The sequence below is a fragment of the Schistocerca piceifrons genome, chromosome 8 (assembly GCF_021461385.2).
Source record: "Schistocerca piceifrons isolate TAMUIC-IGC-003096 chromosome 8, iqSchPice1.1, whole genome shotgun sequence".
Classification (NCBI taxonomy): domain Eukaryota; kingdom Metazoa; phylum Arthropoda; class Insecta; order Orthoptera; family Acrididae; genus Schistocerca; species Schistocerca piceifrons.
Genome location: NC_060145.1, coordinates 63,880,826 through 63,893,871, shown reverse-complemented (window position 1 = coordinate 63,893,871; position 13,046 = coordinate 63,880,826).

Below are 13,046 nucleotides of genomic sequence, written 5' to 3'. Positions count from 1 at the left end.
TACGTTATCTGCTCAGATTCTCTCAGCTCTCTCCTCAGTCTCCAAGCTCTTTACCCTGTGCACCCTCTGGTCCACCGGATTCAGGTCTGTCTGCGCTTGCTCCACCTGGGGGGCGTCTCGGTGGCGTTCCTCTGGCTCCCGGGACACGTTGGTATCTGTGGAAATGAGGCGGCCGATATTGCAGCCAAGGCTGCAGTCTCTCTTCCTCGGCCAGCTATCCAATCGATTCCCTTCGCCGATCTACGGAGCGTTTTATGTCGACGTGTTGTTCATTTATGGCACACGCATTGGTCGACACTTACCCATAATAAATTGCGGGACGTGAAAGCTCTTCCTTGTGCTTGGACCTCTTCCTCCCGAACGCGTTGTCGGGAGGAGGTAATTTTAACTAGACTCTGGATAGGGCACTGTCTTTTTAGCCATCGACATCTTTTAAGCGGCGATCCTCCCCACTCTGTCCCCACTGCTCTCAGCTGTGGACGGTAAGACACCTTTTAATTGAGTGCCTCTATTTTAATCCGTTACGCTCCCGTCTACAGCTGTCGCCTGATATATCGTCGATTTTAGCAGATGACACGCGCTCAGCCGACCGCGTTCTCAAGTTTATTAGTGCCAGTGAAATGACGTCAGTCATTTGAAGCTTTTTTTGGGGACAACCAACCCCTTTCTGTAGTGGATTTTTAAGCCTTCCTTCTGCTTTTAGTTTCTCCAATTTTATGACTTTCGTTCCCATTGCTGTTGGTTTTCAATTTCGGTTTTTTACTGTTTCCTAAGTCACGGACCGGGCGCTAATGACCATAGCAGTTTTGCGCCCTAAAACAAAAAAAAGTTGTTACAACTAAGCTTTTGTATCAGCTGGCTGTTCCTTGTGGTCAATCATTGATGTTATAGCCGTACGATACCACCTTCCTGCGTTTTGTGAACGCTTAAAACAAGTTGCTAACTTTTGCACCACATTTTACGCTTACTATGTTGTGACAATATTTCTGCAACTTTCTTTCAGACTTCATTATAGATACCTGCATCATCTGCAAAAAGTCTGAAGTTACTATGAATATTGTCTGCCAAGCCATTAACAAAAAATACGAGCAGCAATGTCCCAACACACACCCTTGGGGCACGCCTGAAGTTTCTTCTACTTCTCTCGGCGACTCGCCATCCAAGATAACATACTGGGTCCTGCCTACCAAGAAATCGGCCACAGCCCGCCGCTGTGGCCGAGCGGTTCTAAGCGCTTCAGTCCGGAACCGCGCTGCTGCTACGGTCGCAGGTTCGAATCCTGCCTCGGGCGTGGTTGTGTGTGATGGCCTTAGGTTGGTTAGGTTTAAGTAGTTAAAAGTTCTAGGGGACTGATAACCTCAGAAGTTAAGACCAAAATCGCTCAGAGCCATTTTTGAACCAGTAACAAACATTAATTATTCAGTTATAAAGCATTTCGGTGGCCTTTGCACTTGCACCACTGTATGATATTTTTGGCTCTTAATGCAACTCTTCAGAATTCCTCCCAGGAAGGCAACGATGTCGAAAGTTCTGTCTGTAGACCAGTACAATTGCCTCGTCTTTTTTTTTATCACGAAATTTACATTTGTCCTTTACACGTTTGTTGTCTGCTTGTTGCATACATTACTTACGATGTTGATAGATGTGAACATTACCGAACTAGCAGTTTAATAAGTCACGGCTGCAAAATACTAACGCGAATTCTGTACAGACGAATGGAAAAACTAGCAGAAGCCGACCTCGGGGAAGATTAGTTTGGATTCCGTAGAAATGTTGGAACAATAGTGACCCTACGACTTATCTTAGAAAATAGATTAAGGAAAGGCAAACCTACGTTTCTAGCATTTGTAGACTTAGAGAAAGCTTTTGACAATGTTGAGTGGAATACTCTCATTCAAATTCTGAAGGTGGAAGGTGTAAAATACAGGGAGCGAAAGGCTATTTACAATTTGTACAGAAACCAGATGGCAGTTATAAGAGTCGAGGGACATCAAAGGGAAGCAGTGGTTGGGAAGGGAGTGAGACAGGGTTGTAGCCTCTCCCCGAAGTTACTCAATTTGTATATTGAGCAAGCAGTGAACGAAACAAAAGAAAAATTCGAAGTGGGAATTAAAATCCATGGAGCAGAAATAAAAACTTTGAGTTTGCTGATGACATTGTTATTCCGTCAGAGACAGCAAAGGACTTGGAAGAGCAGTTGAATGGAATGGACAGTGTCTTGAAAGGAGGATATAAGATGAACATCAACAAAAGCCAAACGAGGATAATGGAATGTAGTCGAGTTAACTCGGGTGATGCTGAGAGAATTAGATTAGGAAATGAGACGCTTAAAGTAGTAAAGGAGTTTTGCTATTTGGGGAGCAAAATAACTGATGATGGTCGAAGTAGAGAGGATATAAAATGTAGACTGGCAATGGCAAGGAAAACGTTTCTGAAGAAGAGAAATTTGTTAACATCGAGTATAGATTTAAGTGTCAGAAAGACGTTTCTGAAAGTATTTGTATGGAGTGTAGCCGTGTACGGAAGTGAAACACGGACGATAAATAGTTTGGACAAGAAGAGAATAGAAGCTTCCGAAATGTGGTGCTACAGAAGAATGCTGAAGATTAGATGGGTAGATCACATAACTAATGAGGAGGTATTGAATAGGATTGGGGAGAAGAGGAGTTTGTGGCACAACTTGACTAGAAGAAGGGATCGGTTGGTAGGACATGTTCTGAGGCATCAAGGGATCACCAGTTTAGTATTGGAGGGCAGCGTGGTGGGTAAAAATCGTAGAGGGAGACCAATAGATGAATACACTAAGCAGATTCAGAAGGATGTAGGTTGCAGTAGGTACTCGGAGATGAAGCAGCTTGAACAGGATAGATTAGCATGGAGAGCTGCATCAAACCAGTCTCAGGACTGAAGACCACAACAACACCACTGATGATGCACAGCCTCCAAAACACTTTGCTAGTGAATTACTGTTCGGTGAGTAGTTGGGTTTATTTATTTTGTTTGAACCTCAGTAAGGCGGTTAAGAACGTTACGGGGCGGAACTACTCAAGTGTTACAATGGTGTGTTCAAAAAGTAATGGTCATTTTCTAATTTCGTGTGATTTTTTTCACGTTCTTGCATGATTTTTTTCGTTTTTATTTTGGTAAAGGTGTGAAGAGTATCTGTACATTTCTAACCAAATCGGATATTTAGTCTGTTGTCAGCTATCAAAGAGGTTACATTGTTTTGATAGTATCGGCGATTATTCACTTTGTGTAACAATGGGTCCGAGAATTTGTATGTAAGAACGGAATTAAACGCAGTCAAGTTTTAGTAATGCGAAATATTGCTGTTGGTGAGTCTGCCGTGAGTAAAACGATGACTTAGGAATGGTATACGTGTTTCCAAAAAGCCGAGCGGACGTTGAAGATGACGATCGCCCCGGGCACCACAGCACGTTATCAAACGATGAAATCGTGGAACAAGTGAAAGAAATCATTATGAAAGATCGCAGAATCAAAGTCGGAGGAGTCACTGACGGGGCTGACATGTCAGTTGGATCATTCGTGAAATGAAATGTTTCCGGATACTGTGGGCGTGAAACGTGAGACAGCAGAATTTGTTCGGAACTTTCTGAATTCCGAATAAAACCAGCGGCTGAGGAGTGAGTGAATGAAGTCAGTAATGATGCAGAACTGAAACGGGTCATAATAGGTGAAGAAAAACTTTGGCTTACGGAATGACCTTGAAACTAAGGCTCAATCGTCCTAGTGGAAGCACGGAGTTCAGTAAAATGTGGCGGCTACGCCTTCTGTTCTTAGATATTAACGGCATAGTATGCCATGAGTTCTTGCCCTAAGGCCGAACGATCAGTGAGAAAGATTTCTAAAAATAAATAAATAAATCAACAGCACATGCGTGAATGAATCTGAAAAAAATTAATTTGGACCACGATGATGATCCTCTTCTCACTTCATTGCATGCTCTTAAATGTTTGGGGAGAAGAATAATCTCAGGAACGCAATAAATGATGTACAATTGCATGTTTAGGAAAAGTCTCATTGAATGTAACCAGGAATGTAGAAACACCATTTTATATGCACAATACTGCTGGACACAAAGTTGCCCTACTTTAAAGAGAGCACTCCAGCTCTGGAAGAGAGTAGATGATATGAAATTACTTGTAATTGTGGCAAATTCTGCGCAGGTCAGTCTGGCAGGGCAATATGTACCCGCTTGAAGGAAAACCACAGAAGTTGGAAACTTAGAAAAGGAGATTCTACTTTTGCAGACCATCTGCTTAAAGGAGGGCATAGTTACAAGGTGAAACATCAAGTATTACATTACATCCATGAAGCAAATAACTATGTTGAAATTTTGGAAATTAATAAAGAAATGTCCATCAACCAAGCTTCGCACTGACTGAAAAGACACACTCACTACTTCTAACTGCAGATACTACTCATCCCACTCTGGCTGTGTTGTAAATTACTCCTATTACTCACATGCTCCAATTTCCTTTATTTCAATTACTATAATTTCTCCAGTTGTCTAATTACAGCTGCCAGTTGTCTAATTACAGCTGCTTCACTCACCTGCTTAATATGACCATTATATCTTATCTGTTTGTAATTTAGGACCTATTAAAGATACATCTTGGAATATGTGGCCAAAGTTTGTTCAATTATTTTCTACTATGTACAGTTGTTGTAATTTGTCTGTACTTCATTAGTAAATACGTCACATATTTTATCTTAGTTAAATAATCTTAAGTTACATTCGCACTGAAATAATCATTCTTATTTTATTCCTAATTCTAACATTAACATTTTCATGTATGGAAATGCAAATACTCTGTAGATACACTAGTTTAAAATATTCGATCCATCACAATTTCACTGCACCACATATTTATCTTTGTACCTGATGATGACGTAACAGCTGAAAACCGGTTCGAGTAACAAATAATAAATATTGCAGAATATTACATCGGTGTTGCGCGTGTTTCATTCATAATGTATCCCCAATAGATAGTATATCGGGGAATGATAGCAGTGGCATACATATATAGTACACAGTGGGGACTGTTTTATTTATCTGCAGGAATAAATTAAGTCTTAAAAAAAAGGCACCGTTATATTTCGAACACACCTCGTACCTCAAAGAATTGTGTAGAGTTGTTGTTCGTGTAGTTGAAAGGCATAAAGCATGTGTACCTGAGTTTGAATTTCTGAGCAGATACAGACAGACAGCTAGCAGGAACTGCGACCTCATTCTTGGCGCTGAGTACATTCGTTTGCGCACAGGTGGCAAATAGTGGCGCTCGTGATGGACGCGAAAGGGAGTCCCACAGTCGTCACGGTCCGGGGAAAACACCGGCAAAGGTTTCGTGTCGGCTACAAACAGGGAGTAGGGACAGGGACAGGGACAGAGCAGAGGCGTCGTAGAAATCATCACATTCTCGAAACTTACCCAGTGTTCCTTCTCATCATGATGTACGCTACTGGCCATTAGAATTCCTACACCACGAAGATGACGTGCTACAGACGCGAAATTTAACCGACAGGAAGAAGACGCTGTGATATGCAAATGATTAGCTTTTCAGAGCATTCACACAAGGTTGGCGCCGGTGGCGACACCTAAAACGTGCTGACATGAGGAAAGTTTCCAACCGTTTTCTCATACACAAACAGCAGGTGACCGGCCGTGCCTGGTGAAACGTTGTTTTGATGCCTCGTGTAAGGAGGAGAAATGCGTACCATCACGTTTCCGACTTTGATAAAGGTCGGATTGCAACCTATCGCGATTGCGGTTTATCGTATCGCGACAATGCTGCTAGCGTTGGTCGAGAGCCAATGATTGTTAGCACAATATGGAATCGGTGGGTTCAGGAGGGTAATACGGTACGCCGTGCTGGATCCCAACGGCCTTGTCTCACTAGCAGTCAAGATGACAGGCATCTTATCCGCATGGCTGTAACGGATCGTGCAGCCACGTCTCGATCCCTGAGTCAACAGATGGGGACGTTTGCAAGACGACAACCGAACAGATCGATGACGTTTGCAGCAGCATGGACTATCAGCTCGGAGACCGTGGCTGCGGTTACCCTTGACGCTACATCACAGACAGGAGCGCCTGTGATGGTGTACTCAACGACGAACCTGGGAGCACGAATGGCAAAATTTCATTTTTACGGATGAATTTAGGTTCTGTTCACAGCATCATGATGGTCGCATCCGTGTTTGGCGACATCGCGGTGAACGCACATTGGAAGCGGGTATTCGTCATCGCCATACTGGCGTATCACCCGGCGTGATGGTATGGGGTGCCATTGGTTACACGTCTCGGTCACCTCTTGTTCGCATTGAGGGCACTTTGAAAAGTGGACGCTACATTTCAGATGTGTTACGACCCTTGACTCCACCCTTCATTCGATCCCTGCAAATCCCTATATTTCAGCAGGATAATGCACGACCGCATGTTGCAGGTGCTGTACGGCCCTTTCTGGATACATAAAATGTTCGACTGCTGCGCTGGACAGCACATTTTCCAGATCTCTCACCAATTGAAAACGTCTGGTCAATGGTGGCCGAGTAACTGGCTCGTCACAGTACGCCAGTCACTACTCTTGATGAACTGTGGTATCGTGTTAAAGCTGCATGGGCAGCTGAACCTGTACACGCCATCCAAGCTCTTTTTGACTCAGTGCCCAGGCGTATCGAGGCCGTTATTACGGCCAAAGGTGGTTGTTCTGGGTACTGATTTCTCAGGATCTATGCACCCAAATTGCGTGAAAATCTAATCACATGTCAGTTGTAGTATAATATATTTGTCCAATGAGTACCCGTTTATCATCTGCATTTCTTCTTGGTGTAGCAGTTTTAATGGCCAGTATCGTAGTTCGTTAGTCCTGGATTGAGTCCGTCTGAGGCGTAAGCCCCGACGTCAGGACGTTGCTGCAACTTTGTTTGCCTCAACTGAGGACTTGCAGATTGGAGTAGCGACTGTCTGTGGCAAGTACAACGGCCGTCATAGTGTAATAGTGTTGTATGTGTGTAGTGTTGTTACCAGGCCAGGTAGGATAAGTAAGAGGCGTGAATTGCGCAGAGGATGATTAAGCACTACGAGGGACGCGGAGACGGCGCGTATTCATGTTTGAAATGGACCTCATTGTTGGTCTCCACTCGCCCGGCTGGTCGAATCGTGCAATGATTTGTGGGGCATTCAGATGTGATAGTGGCCTAATTTTGAAATTCATGGGAACTTCAGGTCTGGCATATTCATCATCAAGGTTCGGGTCGATCTAGTCTCACCGTCTCAAGGGAGGATCGTTGTACTGTGCACTTTTTTTTTTTAATTGGTCCTGTGCGCAACAAATAACTTACTTGGTCTTTCTGCTGCCACTGCTTGATCTGCTACATTCCATTATTTAACAAAAACATAAAAAAAACCTATTATTCACGCTGAGTGCAATGCATGTTCTGTATGGCGGCTCCTGCTGTTGCTGCGGCTGCTGCTGCTTACTACAACTACATATAATTCAAGAGAAAGGGTTTGGTCAAATCTAATTCCTTTTTTTTTTTAAAAAAGAACTATATTCTGAAAGCGATTCTTTCTCATTCAATTAAAAAAACGCTAGAAGCTCTTTGAACAATCGCTTCGTATGTAAATCTGCCTCCAGTGGCATTAAAGCAATATTGCAAATTAATCAAGCTCTTGAGACAGACTGAAATACTTCTCAATTAAATACATAGTGAAACAATTCCTTGACAATTACAAAAGAAATCAATGACAAAAATCAATACTTAATCTATTCGCCTAACAATGGTTTCCATTAAGAATTCAACTCCTATCATTATCAAAATTACCGTCTGCTGCTACGCACATACACAAACCCTTCTCTTTAAATTAATGAGCGCGCTGCAAATTATAAAAAATATCAACTAAATACCAAATCCTGTGCCGCTGCTGGCGGACACAGCAGTACGGCAGCTCGGCGACGACCCCTCGCCCAACACACGTGCGCACCACAGCAGGCGGGCTCCCAAACTGGCTTCCAAACTGCCACTAGTTAATCCGTGCGCTGCGAAGCGCAACAATATCTTAGATTCCAGAGCTTGAGTATGCGCGCTGTAGCCAACCTTTAAATCCTAAGAGAGTACTGCCAACTCTGTCACATGCCTAGGCTGCCGTTAACACGATACTTACGGCTGCGTTTGGAATCGTCCCGTGACCTGGCTGAAAGCATGGACTACTGAGGAATGACGTCACATTGCGTTCAGCGATGAATCTCGGTTCTGCACTACCCAGGATTACCGTCGTCGGCGACCTTGGAGAGTGTGATTCCTAGTCTCGTGGTGGGCGGAGATACCAACTCAGGTCACAGTGGTAGTGGTTGAGGGAACTCTGCCGACGTAATGGTATGTCACGGACGTACCTCGCCATCATGTGTTACTGCTCATGCGACAGTATCGTGAGGCCGTTTTTCAACAGGACATTGCTCGCCCGTACATAGCAGATATGTCGGTGAACTGCCTGCCTGACGCTGAAGTAATCTTGGGGCCAGCAAGCTCAGTCTGTGAGAGGACGTGTGGGACTAGCTCGGATGACGGCTCCATCCCATTATCAGTATCCTCGGCATCAGCGACCAGATAGCACAGCTGTGGGTCAGTTTGCCTCGGAAGAGGATACAACCGGCTTATGAAGAACGTGCGCATGGGAACAGGCTGGAGCGGGTGCTACGTCGTAATGGTAAGCGACTCGACTTCATATTGCCATGTTCTCTGTAAATTTGACTCGGTTTTTTTAATCACAAACTAAATCACGTAGCCTCTCAACTCGTGAAGTTTATTTCATTTTGTCCTCCCTTTTTTTTTGTTTTTTTGTTTTTTTTGAGTGCTTCAATTTCTTTTGTCGGGCTTTCGCGCAGAGAATTTTAGGTTTGTAGCTGGCGAGGAGGCGCTGAGTAGAATTGGGAAGAAGAGAAATTTGTGGTACAACCTGACTAAAAGAAGGGATCGATTGGTAGGACACATTCTGAGGCATCAATTGATCACCGATTTAGTTCTGGGGGGGAAACGTGGAGGGTAAAAATCGTAGAGGAAGACCAAGAGATGAATGCAGTAAGCAGATTCAGATGGATGTAGCATGCAGTAGGCACTGGGAGATGAAGAGACTTGCACAAACAGAGTAGCATGGAGAGCTGCGTCAAACCAGTCTTTAGACTGAATACCTCAACAACAACAATAGCTGGTGAGACGAACGCACTAAAGTCTCGCAGCGACTTGTCCTTTCCATTAAGGGAGTGGTTACGACTGATCTTCGCTAGAGGTGCCTAACTCAAGGAACACCCAACTTCCTGGCACGCAGCCGCCAGGCTATCCCTGTGAATCAGTCACCTGTTACGCTTGAACAGTGTGAAGGCATCCGGAGATGCGCTACAGTTCAGAATGTGTCGCCTCAGTGTGAACTGAGCACCTGAACCACACTGCCAGTGGATGGCTTCATATTGCATCAACAAACTATAAAAAGCCATTTCATCCACTTTCGCAGAAAACAATGTTTCTTTGTTTGTAATAAAGATGCTGTAAAAGTTGCAACAACTTTCGCTCCCTGTGAGACTACGCCATGTGCATGTCAGGCACACACATACACAGCAGACCCATAAACAGTTGCTGAGCAACCTGCTTTGCGTGGGTATTTATTTACAGCTGTGTCGGAGACTTCGTACTCATGAAATTTGTTTTTTGCTTGTAAAGCTTTTTTGTACACAACGTTTGAAGTAGTATGGCTGGTTATACGAACGAAGAACTTGCTTGCTTCAGTAGCATGGGATAGAACTGTGTAAAGTTATCCGTGCTAAAAGCAATTGACTCTAAGAAGATCGTCGACTGCAAAACATAGCGTCTGGCCTTGTGCTTATACTGATGGCATAACATAGCTCACCGGGAGTGGTGCAAGTTTAAAGCGATATGGTAAACTGTTAGGACTAAGTGAGATACCGGGTATAGAAACTCGCTCTCCTGGCCCACTTCCCATCAAATTTCCGCTTTTATGATGTTGTATTGGGAGAGAAGTAACTTGACGCGTCTGTGAGTGTAGTGTTCTGAGGAACCGGGTAGTGCATGACGCTCGTAGAGTTACGTTGCGCCCCGCATTTGGAAAACTTTTCCAAAGAGCGAGCAAAGCCTGATGTTGTCGAACTGCAGGTCTCGCCCCCACGATCTTCATTTGGTTCTTGAGACTACGTTGTTCTCAGTCTTTCAGCCATTAAAGTGTATTCAAAGAGACCCAAACGTTTTCTATCCACTTTTTTGTAAACAAAACGATATCAAAATGTGATGTACAGGCACTCGAGTTACAAAGAACACTTAATAAATTCGTTTTATTTCCTAGCAAAGACTATAAATAAACCTATCGAAAAAAAACAAAGCAATGTCGTTAAGTTCTTAATACACGAACAAAATCAGTAAATCCGTGTATCCTAGACAAGCAAATTAGATGTCAGTTTGTGTTCGTAAAGATAAGATGGCGGCGCTTAATTCTATCACTGACCTAAACTTCCGAAAGTAAATCTGTCACTGAGTTAAAAAAAACTGCCAACACTGCCATTTCGTGGTTCTCTGTTGTACTACGAAACTAACAGCGCTATTTGTTAGTTCTTTGGTATATTACGGCGTGATGATTAAACATCCGAACTACTTATCTGAGCAGACGATTTTAAATAAATTTAGAAATCACGATAGCTTTTTTTCGGTGTATTTTAATAAAATAAAGCCTATTTATTGCCCCCAAGCTACTCTTAAGTTACATTTTGAAAATTCCCATGAAAATTCGCGTAATATTTTTGGAGATCAGCGTGTTCAAACAAACAAGCAGACAGACAGAAAGGCAGTACGGTTTTGCACTTTTACACTACTGGCCATAAAATTGCTACACCAAGAAGAAATTGGGCATTGAGCCAAACAGGGCTTGGATGGCGTGTACAGGTACAGCTGCCCAAGCAGCTTGAACACGATACCACAGTTCATCAAGAGTAGTGACTGGCGTATTGTGACAAGCCAGTTGCTCGGCCACCATTGACCAGAAATGCAATTGGTGAGAGATCTGGTGAATGTGCCGGCCAGGGCAGCAGTCGAACATTTTCTGTATCCAGAAAGGCCCGTACAGGACCTGCAACATGTAGTCGTGCAATATCCTGCTGCAATGTAGGGTTTCCCAGGGAACGAATGAAGGGTAGATCTACGGGTCGTAACACATCTGAAATGAACGTCCACTGTTCAAATTGCCGTCAATGCGAACGTGAGGTGACCGAGACGTGTAACCAGTGGCACGCCATACCATCACGCCGGGTGATACGCCAGTATGGCGATGACGAATACACGCTTCCAATGTGCGTTCACCGCGATGTCGCCAAACACGGATGCGACTATCATGATACTGTAAACAGAACCTGGATTCATCCGAAAAAATTACGTTTTGCCATTCGTGCACCCAAGTTCGTCGTTGAGTACACCATCGCAGGCGCTCCTGTCTGTGATACAGCGTCAAGGGTAACCGCAGACGTGGTCTCAGAGCTGATAGTCCATGCTGCTGCAAACGACGTCGAACTCTTCGTGCAGATGGTTGTTGTCTTGCAAACGTCCCCATCTGTTGACTCAGAGATCGAGACATGGCTGCACGATCCGTTACAGCCATGCGGATAAGATGCCTGTCATCTCGATTGCTAGTGAGACGAGGCCGTTGGGATCCAGCACGACGTTCCGTATTACCCTCCTGAACCCACCGATTCCATATTCTGCTAACACTCATTGGACCTCGACCAACGCGAGCACCAATGTCGCGATACGATAAACCGCAATTGCGATAGGCTACAATCCGACCTTTATCAAAGTCGGAAACTTGGGGGTACACATTTCTCCTCCTTACACGATGCATCACAACAACGTTTCACCAGGCAACGCCAGTCAACTGCTGTTAGTGTATCAGAAATCGGTTGGAAAGCTTGCTCATGTCAGCACGTTGTAGGTGTCGCCACCGGCGCCAACCTTGTGTGAATCCTCTGAAAAGCTAATAATTTGCATATCACAGCATCTTCTTCCTGTCGGTTAAATTTCACGTCTGTAGCACGTCATCTTCCTGGTGTAGCAATTTTAAGGGCCAGTAGTGTATTATTACCAAGGATCTGCCGACTCGGGTTGCTTTCTCTCATACTTCTGTAGAAATGTTTGCTGTGAGAGAGATGGAAGCGGACCTGCTATGGAAACACGGTGAATTTGCTCAAAATACTCGCCGCTGGGTGACAGAAAGTTGAAGGAACGACTTCTCGAGGCGTGAGGTGGGGATTAGGCGTGTTTGGCCTGTGATTTATTTTGAACACTCGGCTGTGCGAACCGGCTGCGGCCGCCCAGCTGTGATCGGAGCACAAGAAAGCTTTGTGACGGTTGCGACACGTGCCACACGTGTGTTGCCGTGGAACCGTGGCCTGGTGCACCATATGAAGAAAGCGATCCACGTACGAACAGCATATCGCAAATATTAAGAAAGTACCAGATTTGGTAAAATCGGTGCGTATGTGTCTGCTATGGATATTAAGGAATGATTGATGCTACGCAGCAGAACGATGGTAAATCGTCAATGAAATTCCACCTGCGGCGTGTACGACCAATGACAGGAGGCAGTCTTGGGGAATACCAAGGCGGTGTTGGGTCGTTTACGTGTCTTCGAAAGCAACTCCATCTCCATGTGGAAGCAAGTATTACACTACGTATTCTGTGCACTTCCTAACCTACCATTCCATTATACTAGTAGCGCGCAGTTCAGAGCTGCCGCGATTGTCCCCACACCACACCTCCAGACGAAGGCAGGTCATTAATCCCGTTTGACGTTGACGAACGACAGTTATCTTCATTCAGCAATTACTTCTGGCAATAGACGTTTACCGTCGCTTCGATCGTTCTCGCATGCCTTCAACTCGTTCTCCGATAGGTCAGGACTGTCGCGAAATTATTAGCCTACAGTAACGGCATCGCAGCGGCGGACTCTGTCACGGCATGTTGTCCCCAAC